A 15,210-nucleotide genomic window follows, 5' to 3' on the forward strand; every position below is an offset into this window, starting at 1 on the left:
GAGTTGAGTGTGGGAATGTTGTAGATAGTAGGAGAGGATATATTGATTTAAATATTATCCTTCCTCACTCACACTAGTGAGCTGGTAACAGAGTACAATGGTACCTCAGGTTAAGTACGGTACTTAATTCGTTCCGGAGGTCCGTTCTTAACCTGAAACTGTTCTTAACCTGAAGCACCATTTTAGCTAATGGGGCCTCCTGCTGCCGCCAGAGCATGATTTCTGTTCTTATCCTGAAGCAAAGTTCTTAACCTGAAGCACTATTTCTGGGTTAGGGGAGTCTGTAACCTGAAGCGTATGTAACCTGAGGTACCACTGTACATTCCCTTGTATATTGCAGGAAGCTAGTTCAGTGGCGTAGCGTGGGTTGTCAGCACCCGGGGCAAGGCAAGTAATTTGCGCCCCCTAACCCGTGGATTTGCGCCCCCTAACCCTAACCCCCAGATGTTGCGCCCGGTGCGGCCGGCCCCCCCTGCACCCCCCACGCTACGCCACTGAGCTAGTTGGTCAATTCGTCTGAATCTCTTGAGTTAAGCAATCCAATCTGGCTTGTCCATATTGGGTTTGTTCCTGGTAAATCCCCTTTGTTCCCTCTTAAAAAGAATAAAGACACAACAGTCTTCTTTAAAAGTGATGATAAGAAGTTTACTTACATTCAGTTCACAGTAGGTACCCTGAAGGCAAGCTTTAGCTTGTAGTTACAGAAGAGAGTTCATCCCATATGGGGACTGAGCCCATGTACAAGAGTATCAAGAGCATCAAGAAGTTGAAGAGAGTAAGGGGTCAAGAGGACGATGGCTGCGTGACCAGCCCTTTTATGGGGTCTGCCAGGGTCACACCCATCTACCTGGTCACACGCGGGGGAGGATGCTCCAGACAGGTGGGAGAGGAAGTCCTCCTGGCTGGGGTAACATCCCCCTGTGTGTCCACTCTGGGCAAACAGGAAGTGTTGTACTTGACTGCTTATGTTGCATCCCACACAGAGATCAGCAGAGAGGGCGTTCTTGGAAGTCCCAGCATCCTCCAAAGCTCAGGGAGTGGCAGCCCAGGAGAGGACCTTCGCGGTGGCAGCCCCTAGCCTGTGGAACTCCCACCCCATGGAGGGGCTTCTCCCACCTTCAATATAAAGTCCCCATCATATGCAAAAGATGCATCCTTTTACACCTTAGACGTATAATTTCAGGAACCACCCTATTCCTGTGATTGTCATTATTTTAAGCTGCTTTAATAGTAGTGTGATGGCCTGGGAATCGGATTCAGAGGCTGAACCTGAGGAATCTCAGCCTGCACAGGAGTCCCCGCCTCCAGGACCGACTGAGCCGGGGCTGGGGCTTGAACCTGAAGGGCCCTCACCTGTGCCGGATCCTCAGGAGCAGACACTAGCTGAATCTGCTCTGGCTCCAGAGGTGATAGAGGACCCATTGCCTGCAGGTGCTCCACTCTCAGCCTCGTCAGGGGAAGGTGAGGTTGCCTCTGGGTCCAGTAACCCTCCAGCCTCTCCTGAGCTGCAGAGGCTCAGAGCAGAGGGGCGGAGGGAACTAAGTTCTCGCAGGAGGAGTGCTCGCCTCCAGGCCAGGAGAGGCAAGTCACCTGTGGACCGGGGCCGCCCTATGCCTCAGAGGAGATAAAAGCCAGCCAGCCCACTCCCAGGTTGCAGGAGCAACATTGTTGGTAACCTGTTCCTGCCAGCACCTTGTCCTGCTCTTCTGCCAGAGTTCCTGAACACACCCGACTCCTTGCTTTGGACCCCGCTTCAGCCTTGACGGACAGCCTCCATACCACACCCTTGACCTCGGACTGGACTTGGACCACGCCGCACGGTAATCCCCAGGGACCAGCACAAGTAGGTTTTAAATTGTTGCAACCTGTTCTCTGGTGAATGGCAAGTAAGAACTCAAAACGGTCACCAACATCTTCCTTCCTTTTCTCCATGCCAATGGGAATTGCAGACCCAAACACCCAAAGGGCCTCAGGTATATTATTATTATTACATTCCTATCCTGCCTTTCCTCCAAGGAGCTCCAGTCAGTGTACACAATTCCCCCTCTTCCTATTTTATCTTCACAACAACCTTGTGAGGTGGTTAGACAGAGAGGCAGGGAGTTGCCCGCAAGGCAACCCAATGCATTTCATGGCTGTGTGGGGATTTGATCTCTGGTCTGCCAGGTCCCAGTCCCCCCCCCACTCTAACCACTACACCATACTGCCAAAGGTTGGTCTATAAAGAAACCTAGAGCACAGTTGTGGATTATTCCAGCTGACCTTCAAGAGTTCTGTGCAGATTGGGACCTTATCCTGTAAATTTCCCAAAATTCATGTTTGGCTTGGGGAGCCTGGGTTCCCCTTTGAAGAGAGGAACTTGGCAAGCCGCAAATCAGCCAGCCCAATTACTTGAAACAGGAGGAGAAGCGGACGCGGCGGCTGTGCAAGAACCAAGCGAGTTACTGGGGATTAATGGGACCGATTGCGAACATCATTAGAAGCGAGGAGAGAGGGAAGGAGCAGGCGAAGTAGCGTGAAATAAAGCCATTGATTAGTTCAAATGATGGGGGGTGGGGAGGCGCGGTGGAGAGAGAGAGAAATGAATGATCCATCGTGTTGCCAATGTCGCAGCTTCCCTTGTAAGATGCAAGGCGTATTAGCTTGTTGAAGAAGAAGAAGAGGAGTTTGGATTTGATATCCCGCTTTATCACTACCTGAAGGAGTCTCAAAGCGGCTAACATTCTCCTTTCCCTTCCTCCCTCACAACAAACACTCTGTGAGGAGAGTGAGGCTGAGAGACTTCAAGAAGTGTGACTGGCCCAAGGTCACCCAGCAGCTGCATGTGGAGGAGTGGGGAAGCGAACCCGGTTCACCAGATTGCGAGACTACCGCTCTTAACCACTACACCACAACTGGCTTGACTTCAGGTTGTGATGATGTGCAAGGAAAATGGAGCATCTCTCTGACACCCCGCAATGGTGCTGCAGAGGGTTATTTTTTCACCACCTCAGTATAGGCCAGAGATGTGGAACCCCAGGCCTGAGGCTCCCCCTCCATGGTTTCATAGCAGCCAACTCCTAGGGGCCGAGTCCCTTCACCTCCCCATAAAATATTTGAGGGGGCTGCCCCACCCCAAAGTTGATGGGCATTGTCATTCAAATGCTGTGGATGCACCATGTCATATGGTCAATTATATAAGGCTTACCTGCCCCCCCCCCAAATAATTTTATTCAGGTTGGCACCTGTGCCTGGCTTACAGGGTGTCTGGACACACTGCTCCAGCCACCCGCCATCTCAATATGCTCAGAGCCACTCTATGCAAAATTGTATCAAGGCATGTGCCACCCCCTTGTAAAAACCCAAACAAAACCTTTTAGGTACTTTGCAGCCACCCCTGAGTCAGAGGAGACGATAATGAGCTAGATGATGGACCAGTGGACGGACTCGGTATCAGGATAACATCCAATTGTTTGCATGCCCTCCAACATTCCTCAGATGAAAACAGGGACGTTTCTCATTCCCACCCAACTGATCCTCATTTTTTTTTTATTTGGTTATCACCCCTGTAGACCATTTCCTAGCAATAGAAGAGCGAGTGCGGCCATTGCCAAGGGGATACAGCCCACATCAACCCACATCTCCTGTGAAAAACCCCTTAATCCCGATTTTTATGTTATGCTTTGGTAGATTTACAAAAAGGAAAACACACACCAATACAGTGGTACCTCGGGTTAAGAACTTAATTCGTTCCAGAGGTCCGTTCTTTTATTAGTATTATTATTTATTTTTAGAAGAATAGTTTGGATTTGATATCCCGCTTTATCACTACCTTAAGGAGTCTCAAAGCGGCTAACATTCTCCTTTCCCGTCCTCCCCCACAACAAACACTCTGTGAGGTGAGTGAGGCTGAGAGACTTCAGAGAAGTGTGACTAGCCCAAGGTCACCCAGCAGCTGCATGTGGAGGAGCGGAGACGCGAACCCGGTTCACCAGATTATGAGTCTACTGCTCTTAACCACTATACCACGCTGGCTCTCCGGAGGTCCGTTCTTAACCTGAAACTGTTCTTAACCTGAAGCACCACTTTAGCTAATGGGGCCTCCTGCTGCCGCCGCACCGCCGCTGCATGATTTCTGTTCTCGCCCCGAAGCAAAGTTCTTAACCCGAAGTACTAGTTCTGGGTTAGCGGAGTCTGTAACCTGAAGCGTCTGTAACCTGAGGTACCACTGTAAATAAATCTTATAAAGGGGCAAGATTAGATGTAGACACACAAAGCATTTTTTTTTAAAAAAAACCAAGACTCTTTGTGCTACGTTCCACCTTTCATCCTGCCCAGAATGGCCTTGCCCTCTGCCAGCCTCTCAGAGACGCAGGACTGCTCCTCGTTGGTAGCAGCGTCTCCTCCTCTTCATCAGAGGTGGAGCTAGCTGCTCTGGCACCTGGAGCGGCTCACATGCTGTGCTCCTGGGGGCGGGGCCATGGGTGCAGGGTGAGCATCCGGGGTGGGGGGTGAGACGAGCACCCCATGGCGGGCTGCTTCCTGGGCAGGGGGTGGGGATCTGTGCCGCTTTGCCAGCAGCCTTCCTCCCTTCCCTCTTCCTTGTTGACAGCTCAGGAGAGACTCCACCCCCTGGAAGCAGCCCAGGAGTGGGGGGCAATGGCGCACCACCCACCAGCGACTCCCAAGCCTCCCCTGAGCTGTCAAAACAAGGGGAGAAGGGGGGAAGGCTCGGGGTAGGCTTGGGAGTCACGGGCGGGCAGCATGCCAAATGTCACCCCCCTCAGTGAAGACACCTGGGGCGCTCCGCCCCCACCGCACCCCCTTCCTCTGCCCCTGCTCCTCGCCTGCTCCCCAGCAGTTGCTACAAGATGCCACAGTGGCCACGGAGAAGTCATGGAGAGGCAATGGGACGCTCCCTCGCAGCTGCAGTCGCCATAGATTGGGAGATGCGCCGGCTGCACCTCCTCCCTAAGTTTGGCAGTGGTGACACTGGCAGGGAAAATAGGAATATTCCAGGATCAAACCAGAAGCCAGGTTGGCTTTTGTAATTTTGGGATTGTCCCCGGAAAATCGGGACACTTGGAGGGTACGTGTTTAGAGACTAAGTATGTTGTGGGTTAAACCACAGAGCCTAGGACTTGCTGATCAGAAGGTCGGCGGTTCGAATCCCCACGACGGGGTGAGCTCCCGTTGCTTGGTCCCTCCTCCTGCCAACCTAGCAGTTCAAAAGCACATCAAAGTGCAAGTAGATAAATAGGTACCACTCTGGTGGGAAGGTAAACAGCGTTTCTGTGCACTGCTCTGGTTCACTAGAAGTGGCTTAGTCATGCTGGCCACATGACCCGGAAGCTGTACGCCGGCTCCCTCGGCCAGTAAAGCGAGATGAGCGCCGCAACCCCAGAGTTGGCCACGACTGGATCTAATGGTCAGGGGTCCTTTTACCTTTACCTATGTATACAAGGGGCTCATCCACAGCCTCATTTCCCCAGTCTGTAAAATGGGAACCGTTGCAATTTTCCGGTAGCCTGGGAAAACTGCAAGATAATGTCGGCAATGAGTTTTCTTCGTTGAAAGAGAACCGGGCATGTATCCCAGTGCTCTGTTCAGAGTTTGTCACATTACAGGAAATAATTAAGCTTGCAAGCCTAATTAGAGATAGCGGTGGAGAAACTTGAAGTATAAATATTATGGGGGGGGGGGCTACACATGACTGGAATTTGTACTCAGACTCCATAATTGTGCAAATTCCTCCCCCACCTCACCCTGAGCATCTTTAATTTCCCAAGCACCGAGGACAGGAAGAACATTACGCAACGCAGAGATTTATCCGAGCGCGTAGAGAAATTGCTGCACCAATAAATCGTCCTTTCAAATTCAGGTTGTCATGGAGGTACATTAAAAAAAGAAGTCCTGTGCCTTTTATGCCAGGTTCTGAAAAGACTTTTTGAACAACTGTCACTCCGAATCTAGGTGCTCCCCCTCCTTCTTCCAGATGCCCTCCAGGGGTTTTACCAGAGCCTGCTCCCCAAATCCCTCCTATTCTGAGTGCAGCAGCCAAATAACCTGAACTAAAAGGCCATCATTTTCATCAGCCAGCCTTTAGTTCCTTCAGGGGGAAGTCAGAAAGGCTGCCAACTTCAGTGGCCAATTCACCTGACTGTCACACTAATAAGGGAGTAGAAGAGCATCACATGAGCCTGGCTGCAGGATCAGGCCAAAGGCTTATCTCACCCAGCATTCTGGTTCCCTACAGTGGTCAACAGTTAGGCCTCTGAGAAGCTCACCAGTTGGACCTGAAGGCAGCAGCTGTTTGCCAGCAGACATGGGAGCTGCCTTCGGTGGCGGCGTTCTGAACGCAGGTTTTTTTTTGCTTTTGCGTGCAAGGGCGTCCTGTGAGAGGGGCACTCGTCCTCCCCAACCCCCCAGGGAATGGTGCAGAAATGATGAAGCCTCCCGAGCAAGCAATAAAATCAGCACAGCCATTGCAAAAGACAAATTTATTGCCTAGCTCGGAGCTTTATAGCCAGGAGACAAAGATAGGCAAGCTGGGTTTATGGTCCGCAGTGGAGTTCAGCAAACAAGTGAGACTGCGGGAAGTAGTGACTGGAGAGCGGAGGGTGTCGTAGAATCATACAGAATGGGAAGGGACCCCGAGGGTCATCCAGTCCTACCCCCCGCAACGTGTCACAAAGCTGGAGATGACAGGCATGCAAGTAGCCAGAGACTGGGCCTGCATGGAAACTTCCTCTGCTCCTCCCTTTTCAGTCCCCTCCTGGATCTGGGAAACAGTGGTGCAGGGACAGGTGGGGAAGCACACAACCCTTCACTGGCCGGCCGGCCTCTTCCTCCTCTTCCTCCAGCTCTGAAGCTTTGCCTGCCTCTGATTCTTGCCTCCTGGCTGGCACAGGTCTCCACAAACCACTGCCTCCCTCTCCCGAGTCAGACTTCAGCCCTCCTGCTTGCCTCCAAGTGCAAAATGGGGGCAAAATCAGGAAGGTTTTATATACCAGGAACAGGGACCAGAAAAACCACGCTTTGCCTGGGAAACAAGGACACCTGGGGACTCTTCCAACCTCCGCAGTGCCTGCGGCACAGCCGAGTGACTTCTGAAATGTGGTTTTTGCTACACCAGGTAGTCTCGCTGTTATTTGACAGGAGCTGAGAAACATACTTGTCTTGGGCTTGTCTTGTGGGTTCGGAATCGGGGGTGGGGGGAAGGTCAGGGTGTGTGTGCAGGAACATTCCTCCTCCTCCTCCTCCTCTGCTTCCCCAGTATCTGCTCTCTGCTTTTGAAGACGGATGTTGCTGTTCGGCTAGAATGGTTGCCATGGAGGGCAATGAAAGTGATGGAGAGTTATGGGGATGTGAGTTATGGATTGCTATCTGCCAGCCTTGGCTCTCAGAGCTGGAGGTGGGAGAGAGAGTTGATTTAAGGCTGCAAGTCAGTGTGCAAATGAGTCCAAAGTCCTAAAGGAGCCAGGCAGTCACAAGGAAAGGCATGGAAGCTCTGGCCGGGCAAAGGCAGCGCTGGCACTGGGTGCCTGTAGGCAGCTGCCCAGGTACCTGCCACCATTTTCACTTCCCACAATGCCAAAGAGGAATGCCATATGAGGGCGTTGTGGGAAATAAGAATGGCAGGGTGGGAAACTGCCTTACATTGAATCAGCACATTCCACGCTGTCTTTAGCATATGCGTTGCCGGGGTGCAAAGATTCAACCAGCGCTCCCAAATTTAGTTTAGCCCCCAAATTAACTTTTTTTATGCTTGTGTCAGACACCACGCTTACGCCTTATCTCTTGTTTACGAAAGAAGGGCGGGAAAAGAAAAAAACTTTTTTATTTGCTCATTTATTTACAATACACTTATACTTAAGTATATAACACCACCACACTTAAACATAAGTATTGTTTAGGCACCTGCTTAGGAGAAACATCAGTCGTGTCAAAGGTGCCGCTGACCCTGCTGCCACATAGCAGCTCAATATAATACATAACATAATATTTTGATGTAAGAGTTAATTTCGTGTGCACGGACGGCGCTGTTGTGAATGACAAGCGCCGTTGTTGAGTCTGACAAGCGCCGCCGCTGGCATGGAGCGTCTTTGTTAAAGGAGCGCACAAAGTCGAAAATCCTTTAGTGAAACAGTAGGTATACATTCCGGTAATACTAGGTATATATGTATTTTGTTTTTCTAGCTTGATCAAAATTATTTATTATTTCACAACAGGTAGATAGCTAAGAGCTTAGGTGCCTTCAGCGGCGGGTGCCTGACGCCCCCCAGAATTCGGCACCCAGGTGCCCCACACCCCTTGCACCCCTGGGTAAAAAACGGTCCTGAGCGTGTTGGTCATAGAACAATAGAAGCATAGAGTTGCAAGGGACCCCCCCAAGGGCTGCCTAGTACAACTCCCTGCAAGGCCCTCACAGGTGGCTATCCGCCCTGTTATAAGAATTTTAAGGTCTCGAATATAGGATAACTCTTCATAAATGCACACAAATCTAAATATATGAATATATTTCATGTGTCTGAAATAGTACAGGAGAGCAATCCTGAAGCCATTTTGACTCTCCCAATGACCTCAAATATTCCTCTGCAGTAAGGGAGGCAAATGGGGAAAGCCTTGAATACATGTGTATGAATAGGGTGAGCCTGTGACCTGGATTTAGGAACTAAAGTACGAACCATCACAAAAGGATGGCCAGACTGTGCAGTCAGTGACCATTATCAAGTATCCTGGCAAACAGGATTTCTGCTGTAGACCGCCTCCTTCTGTGATGTGTGTATGATTTTTTTCTTTGGGGGGGGGGTGTCTTGGACTACAGGGTGGACAATTTCAAAAGTCTATATAAGAGTTTGCACGCAATTGTTCAGGATTCTCCTCCCTCCTGCATGTAGTGAGTGTGGACCCTGCTGCAACAGTTTATTTCCTTTAATGAAGATCAGGCTTACTAGCTGCTTTGCTTTTCAATATGCTCTGGTTGGTCTCTGTTGTTTTCTCCTACCTATAGGGAACTCACTTAAGGACTCTATAGGGGCTCTTGGATACCCCAAAAGGGGAAAGGAGCAGTTTCCCCCCTTCTTATAACACTGGTAATGTCTCTTCATCATCCGGATGGGAAATAAGAGAGGCATGTTTGTGTACACATTTGCATCCACCGTGCCACTCACTGTTGCCTCTGACCCCTGCCCACCAATGCCATGAGCCCTTCCCCTCAAAGGTTGGCCAGAACTGAATTTGCCCCTGGCCTGAAAACAGTTCCCCATCCCTGACTAGCTACGCTGTGCAGCAATTTCCCCAGCCCTACCTGAGCACCCCAGCCTGGGACCTTCTGCATGCAAAGCAGATGCTCTACTCACTGATTTTTGGATGCTTCCCTGACTGGGACACCTCTGTGGGAGGTGGTTGGGGAAAGGGCAGCTGGAGACTGGCATTCATCCTGTTAAAAATCCAATCTCCTCCTGAGAGTGGGTCTGCAGGTTTGACAGTTCTAATCATCCTAAAGATGAACATGCATTAGCGAGATTGAATTGACAGGACACACAGACACACCAGCCTTTTGTGTGTGTGTCTTTTGGCAGGTGAATGAGCACAATCTCTCTGTGTCTCGTCAAAGTAGGGGAAGTCTGGCTCTTTCAGGGAACCAGAGGATAAGAAAGGATGCTTGACCTGCTGTTGTTGTTTAGTCATTTAGTCGTGTCCGGCTCTTCATGACCCTGTGGGCCAGAGCACGCCAGGCACTTCTGTCTTCCACTGCCTCCCGTAGTTTAGTCAAACTCATGCTGGTAGCTTCGAGAACACTATCCAACCATCTCGTCCTCTTGTCATCCCCTTCTCCTTGTGCCCTCCATCTTTCCCAACATCAGGGTCTTTTCCAGAGAGTCTTCTCATGAGGTGGCCAAAGTATTGGAGCCTCAGCTTCAGGATCTGTCCTTCCAGTGAGCACTCAGGGCTGCTTTCCTTAAGAATGGATAGGTTTGATCTTCTTGCAGTCCATGGGACTCTCAAGAGTCTCCCCCAGCACCATAATTCAAAAGCATCAATTCTTTGGCGATCAGCCTTCTTTATGGTCCAGCTCTCACTTCCATACATCACTACTGGGAAAACCATAGCTTTTACTATACGGACCTTTGTCCTATACTTGACCTGCTAGTCCTGCTCTATTCTGCCTCAATCAGACTCCACCAGGAGTCTGGGGTTCATTTATGAGCACCACAGTTTAAGAAGGATATGGATAAGCTGGAATATGTACAGATGTGGGTGACCAAGATGATCAAGGGTCTGGAAACAAAGCCTGATGAGGAACAGTTGAAGAAGGTGGGTATGTTTAGCCTGGAAAAGAGAAGTCTGAGAGGAGAGACGATCGCCCTCTTCAAATATATAAAGGGCTGTCCCATAGAAGACAGAGCAAGCTTGTTTCCTGCTGTTCCAGAGGGTTGGACATAAACCCATGAATTCAAATGGCCAGAAAAGAGATTCCAATTAAACATTAGGAAGATCCTTCTGATGGTAAGAGCTGTTCATCAGTGGAATGGACTGCCTCAGAAGGTGGTAGACTCTGCTTCAGTGGAGGCTTCTAAACAGAGCTTGGTTGGCCACCTGCCAGGGATTCTTTAGCTGTCATCCCTGCATTGCAGGGGGTCAGACTAGATATGGCCCTTAGGGCTGCCCTCCAGCTGTACACTTATAGGATTCTAAGGCTTTTAGGTACGCGGTAACATCCTTGCCAGGGGTCCTTTGCCTGCTGTTTCACCCTTCAGTGATATCTTTAGGAAGATGGAGGCAGGGAAGGGACACTTGTCTCTCGGTTTATACACTCATGATTCTTCCTTAACCAAAGTGCTGAAGGCAGGTAAATATTGGAAAATCAGCACATTGCCTCTCCCTTTTTCTGGCTTGCTGGGTCCCAGATGGAGCTTGCTCAGAGTTCTGCTGATGTCATTTGTACCTCTTTGCTGCTTGCATCGATTTTTCCTTATGACTTCTCTGGCCCAAGGGCATGTGTGTGGTTTTTGTGTGTGTGTCTTTGTGTGTGTGTGTTTGTGTGTGTTCATAGATGCCAAGGCGCAAACAGCTGCCTGGAATTCTTGAAGAATCTAGCTCAGAGCTATTAATTCCACCACAATGTGGAGCCCAGAGAGCCTGAAGGGACCAGAAGTTCATCCAACTTTAACGAGTGACACAGGACTAAAGATGCTCCCCTTCATAGGGAAAGACAGGTAGATCGGCAACAAATTGCTATAATGCATCTTCACTCCCTGCCCCGCTTTTTTTTTTAACTAAAGTGGCCAGCTACACATCTGACATACAGAAAAAGAGGGCGCTAGCGAGTTTTCATAAAATTCGCAGGTGCTAATTTATTTGCCTTGGTGCACGTTTTTAAAAGAATAGTTATAATTTAAGCAGAACTGCAAGAACTCTCAGCATACCAGGGAAAGTGCTTGTGTAGAAATGGGCCTATTGTTACGATAATCTTTATAATCTTTATTGTCATTGTCCCATACAGAACAACAAAATTGAAAAAATCTACATAAGACATTCAAAAACCAACAAGTCTGCTATCCCAGCTATCCCAACCTGGTTAGCCCCCTAAAAACTCTGATACCCCATTTTTAAATACAATATACTCCCATAGAGACTTATTATTATTATTATTATTATTATTATTATTATTATTATTATTAGAATTTATATACTGCCCCATACCCAGAGGTCTCAGGACGGTTCACACCTACTGTGCAAAGGTAAAATTTACATACATCACCCCACCCACTTTTGCCTCTGGCCCCGCCTACCATTAGCATGCGGCCCCTAGGAGGTTGGCCAGAAGGGAATGTGGCCCTTGGGGGGTGAAAACAGTTTCCTATTTTTTCAGATATATTTTATTAAATTCCCATAAATTTCACATAAGCATTCCAATGCATACTAGCTTTTTCTTCTGTTCTGTTGACTTCCCATCCCATCTTCCATGGTGTTTTTTATTTCTCCCCCTTGCCACTCCCTGTCTTCTCTCTCTTATACCATAACAACAATACAATAATCTCTCATTCCTTCTGTTGCCCATAGTTCGAATCCTGATCATGAATTCATCATCCTATTAAAGTATTTCTTTAAATAGTCCAAAAGAGGCTTCCATTTGTCCATAAAGCGGTCATCATTAAGTTCTCTCCTTTTTTTGGTGATGTTAGGGGCCTTGAGAGGCCTCTATAGGCCTGAAAGGCAGGACACAAAAGCGCCTAAATAAATATTCTTGGGCAGGCACTCCCCCCGCAACACCCTCCCCCCAAATAATAGCAAGGGAGAAACTTGAACAAGGATGTTAGATCTATCTAGCAGGTGGGAGTAAAGAGGATCAAGGCTATTTCTCCCTGCACTGCATCGCTTTCACCCAAAACAGCTTAGCCTGACAGGCAGATTGCTATCAGCAGTGTCTGGCTGTGGCACAGAATACTAACGTCGCAGTTGTATGCCTCCCGAGTGAGTTAAAGATCAGAGCAGGCTGCAGTGAGGACGCCAGCCAAGTTCACCGGGTTTCTTCTTGTATCAGAACAGCTTCTGATCTCTCCCCGGGAGCGCTGCAGCGGAAAATACCAAGTTAAACGTCTGGGGTGCAAAAGGCTGGCTCCGAGGGGCGGGGGACAAAATGTTCCGTGTGAAGCTGACACACAGCACAGCACAGAATCGACTTGTTAAGAATTAAACCAGAATTCAGAAGCAGCAAAACACTTAGGCGCCATTTTGGCAAGTACAGTGGTACCTCAGATTAAGAACTTAATTTCTTCCGGAGGTCCGTTCTTAACCTCAAACTGTTCTTAACCTGAGGTACCATTTTAGCTAATGGGGCCTCCCGCTGCTGCCGCGCGATTTCTGTTCTCATTCTGAAGCAAAGTTCTTAACCCGAGGTACTATTTCTGGGTTAGCGGAGTCTGTAACCTGAAGCGTCTGTAACCTGAAGTACCACTGTAAGCTGTATATAAATAAATTATTATATTTCATGGTGTGCCTTTTACCCTCAAGTCTCAGGATGGGTTACAGCCCTAAAAACGACATTAAAGCAATTTAGAACAACATAGATAATTTAAAAAAAACCACAGGGCTGAGCAAGCCAGAAGGACAATAAAGGAATGGAATTGGGTTGTGGGGGTTAAGCTACAGTTCTTAGGATGGTTTTAACAGTCAATCCCTTTTCACAGGGAACTCTGGAAATTGTGGCTCCATGAAGGGGAATAGGTTCCTCCTAACAACTCTCAGCACTCTTATCAAATGACAGCTCCCAGAACTCTTTGCCAGAAGCCACGACATCTTAAAGTGTCACTTCAAATCTATTGTGTGTATGTGGCCTGGGATTAGCAGGAACACGAGGAGGCCAACAGCAGGTGGCGCCAGAGGCAATGACAAGGGGCAATACCGAGACCAAGGAGGAGGGAGCTGATAAGCAGTGCTGCCTCCCTCAATCTCCTTGTAAGTAAAAAGGCAACATGATGGGGACTGGCTGAGAGTGGTGGGGTAGGGCCTCATTCGCCCTAATGGAGCATCTGCCTCTGTACCGAATCACAGCTTCCCACAAGCATCTCAACAGAAAAGGGGAAAGTCACAAAGTCAATCTGATCTGAGCTTCTAGGGATCCAGCGTGGTGTAGTGGTTAAGAGCAGTGGACTCGTAATCTGGTGAACCGGGTTCGATTCCCCGCTCCTCCACATGCAGCTGCTGGGTGACCTTGGGCTAGTCACACTTCTTTGAAGTCTCTCAGCCCCACTCACCTCACAGAGTGTTGTGGGGGAGGAAGGGAAATGAGATTGTTAGTCACTTTGAGACTCCTTAAGGGGAGTGAAAGGCGGGATATCAAGTCGAAACTCCTCCTGCTCCTTTGTTCCTGTCTTGTCACAGGAGGTCAAGAAAGGAGCAGACCATCAACCTGCCAGCCCATCACAGGATGCTCCAAACAGGTGTCTAGTATGCCAGACTCAAGGGCCATGGATGGATGGCTTGTGGTGATGTGTGTGTGTTTGAGAGAAAGAGAGAGAAAGAGAATGTGTGTGCATGTGTTAATTCATTACGGGCCATATACTTCAGGGGTAGAGTTTTTGCTTTGCCTGCAGAAGGTCCCAGGTTCAAGTCCTGACATCTCCAGGTAGAGCAGAGAGACACCTGTGTCTGAAATCCTGGAGAACTGCTGGCAATTGGTGTAAAGACAATACTGAGCTAAAGGTAAAGGGACCCCTGACCATTAGGTCCAGTCGCGGACGACTCTGGGGTTGCAGCGCTCATCTCGCTTTATTGGCCGAGGGAGCCGGCGTACAGCTTCTGGGTCATGTGGCCAGAGCAGCGCACGGAAACGCCGTTTACCTTCCCACCGGAGTGGTACCTATTTATCTACTTGCACTTTGTGCTTTCAAACTGCTAGGTTGGCAGGAGCTGGGACAGAGCAACGGGAGCTCACCCCGTTGCGGGGATTCGAACAGCCAACCTTCTGATCGGCAAGCCCTAGGCTCTGTGGTTTAACCCACAGCTCCACCTGTGTCCCTAATACTGAGGTAGATGGACTAAATTGTCTGGCCAAGGCAATTTATTCTGTCAGACCATGAGATAGATGTGGACGTGGGGATTGCTAAAGACACATAGATTCGGCATATAGGCCCAGAGTCACAGATCTGCATATGCTAAAATATATGCATAGAGGCACGTTTAGGATTTAAATGTCACAGAGGGCTGGCCACTCCATTTTCCTAAGATAAACAACCTCAGATAAATACTTCATTTGTATCCCATCCCAAATCAGGCTCTCATCAGTTCATTTACCCTAAATTAATTCCCCCAGCAGATCTTGCTCCAAATCAATTTAATTCCCATTCAATTAACCCTGTCCATTACCCCCCACAAGTCAAATTATCTCTAGATAAAGTAATTTGAATCTATTTACTTCTTCAGCTCAGGAGCTGCCCAAGCCATTTTGCTGCCTGAGGCGAAGGACAAGGGCATTCCCTATTCTGTGCACAAAATCTGACTAGACTGGTAGTTGAGTCTTACTTCTGTGCTGGTGAACAGAGTCATTCACCACATCCTAAGGCAGCCAGGCAGCAGACCTCATGGCACACATTTCTAGCCGATTTCTGCCCCTCAGAATTTGCCGCCTGAGGCAGTTGCCTGATGGAAGGACCGGCCCTGCCTCAGATTTACATGCTACCTAGTAATGTAGATCACTGTTCAATTCCATCTGATCTGAGTTCA

The sequence above is a fragment of the Podarcis liolepis genome (genome assembly GCF_965112155.1).
Source record: "Podarcis liolepis genome assembly, chromosome: 7".
NCBI lineage: Eukaryota > Metazoa > Chordata > Lepidosauria > Squamata > Lacertidae > Podarcis > Podarcis liolepis.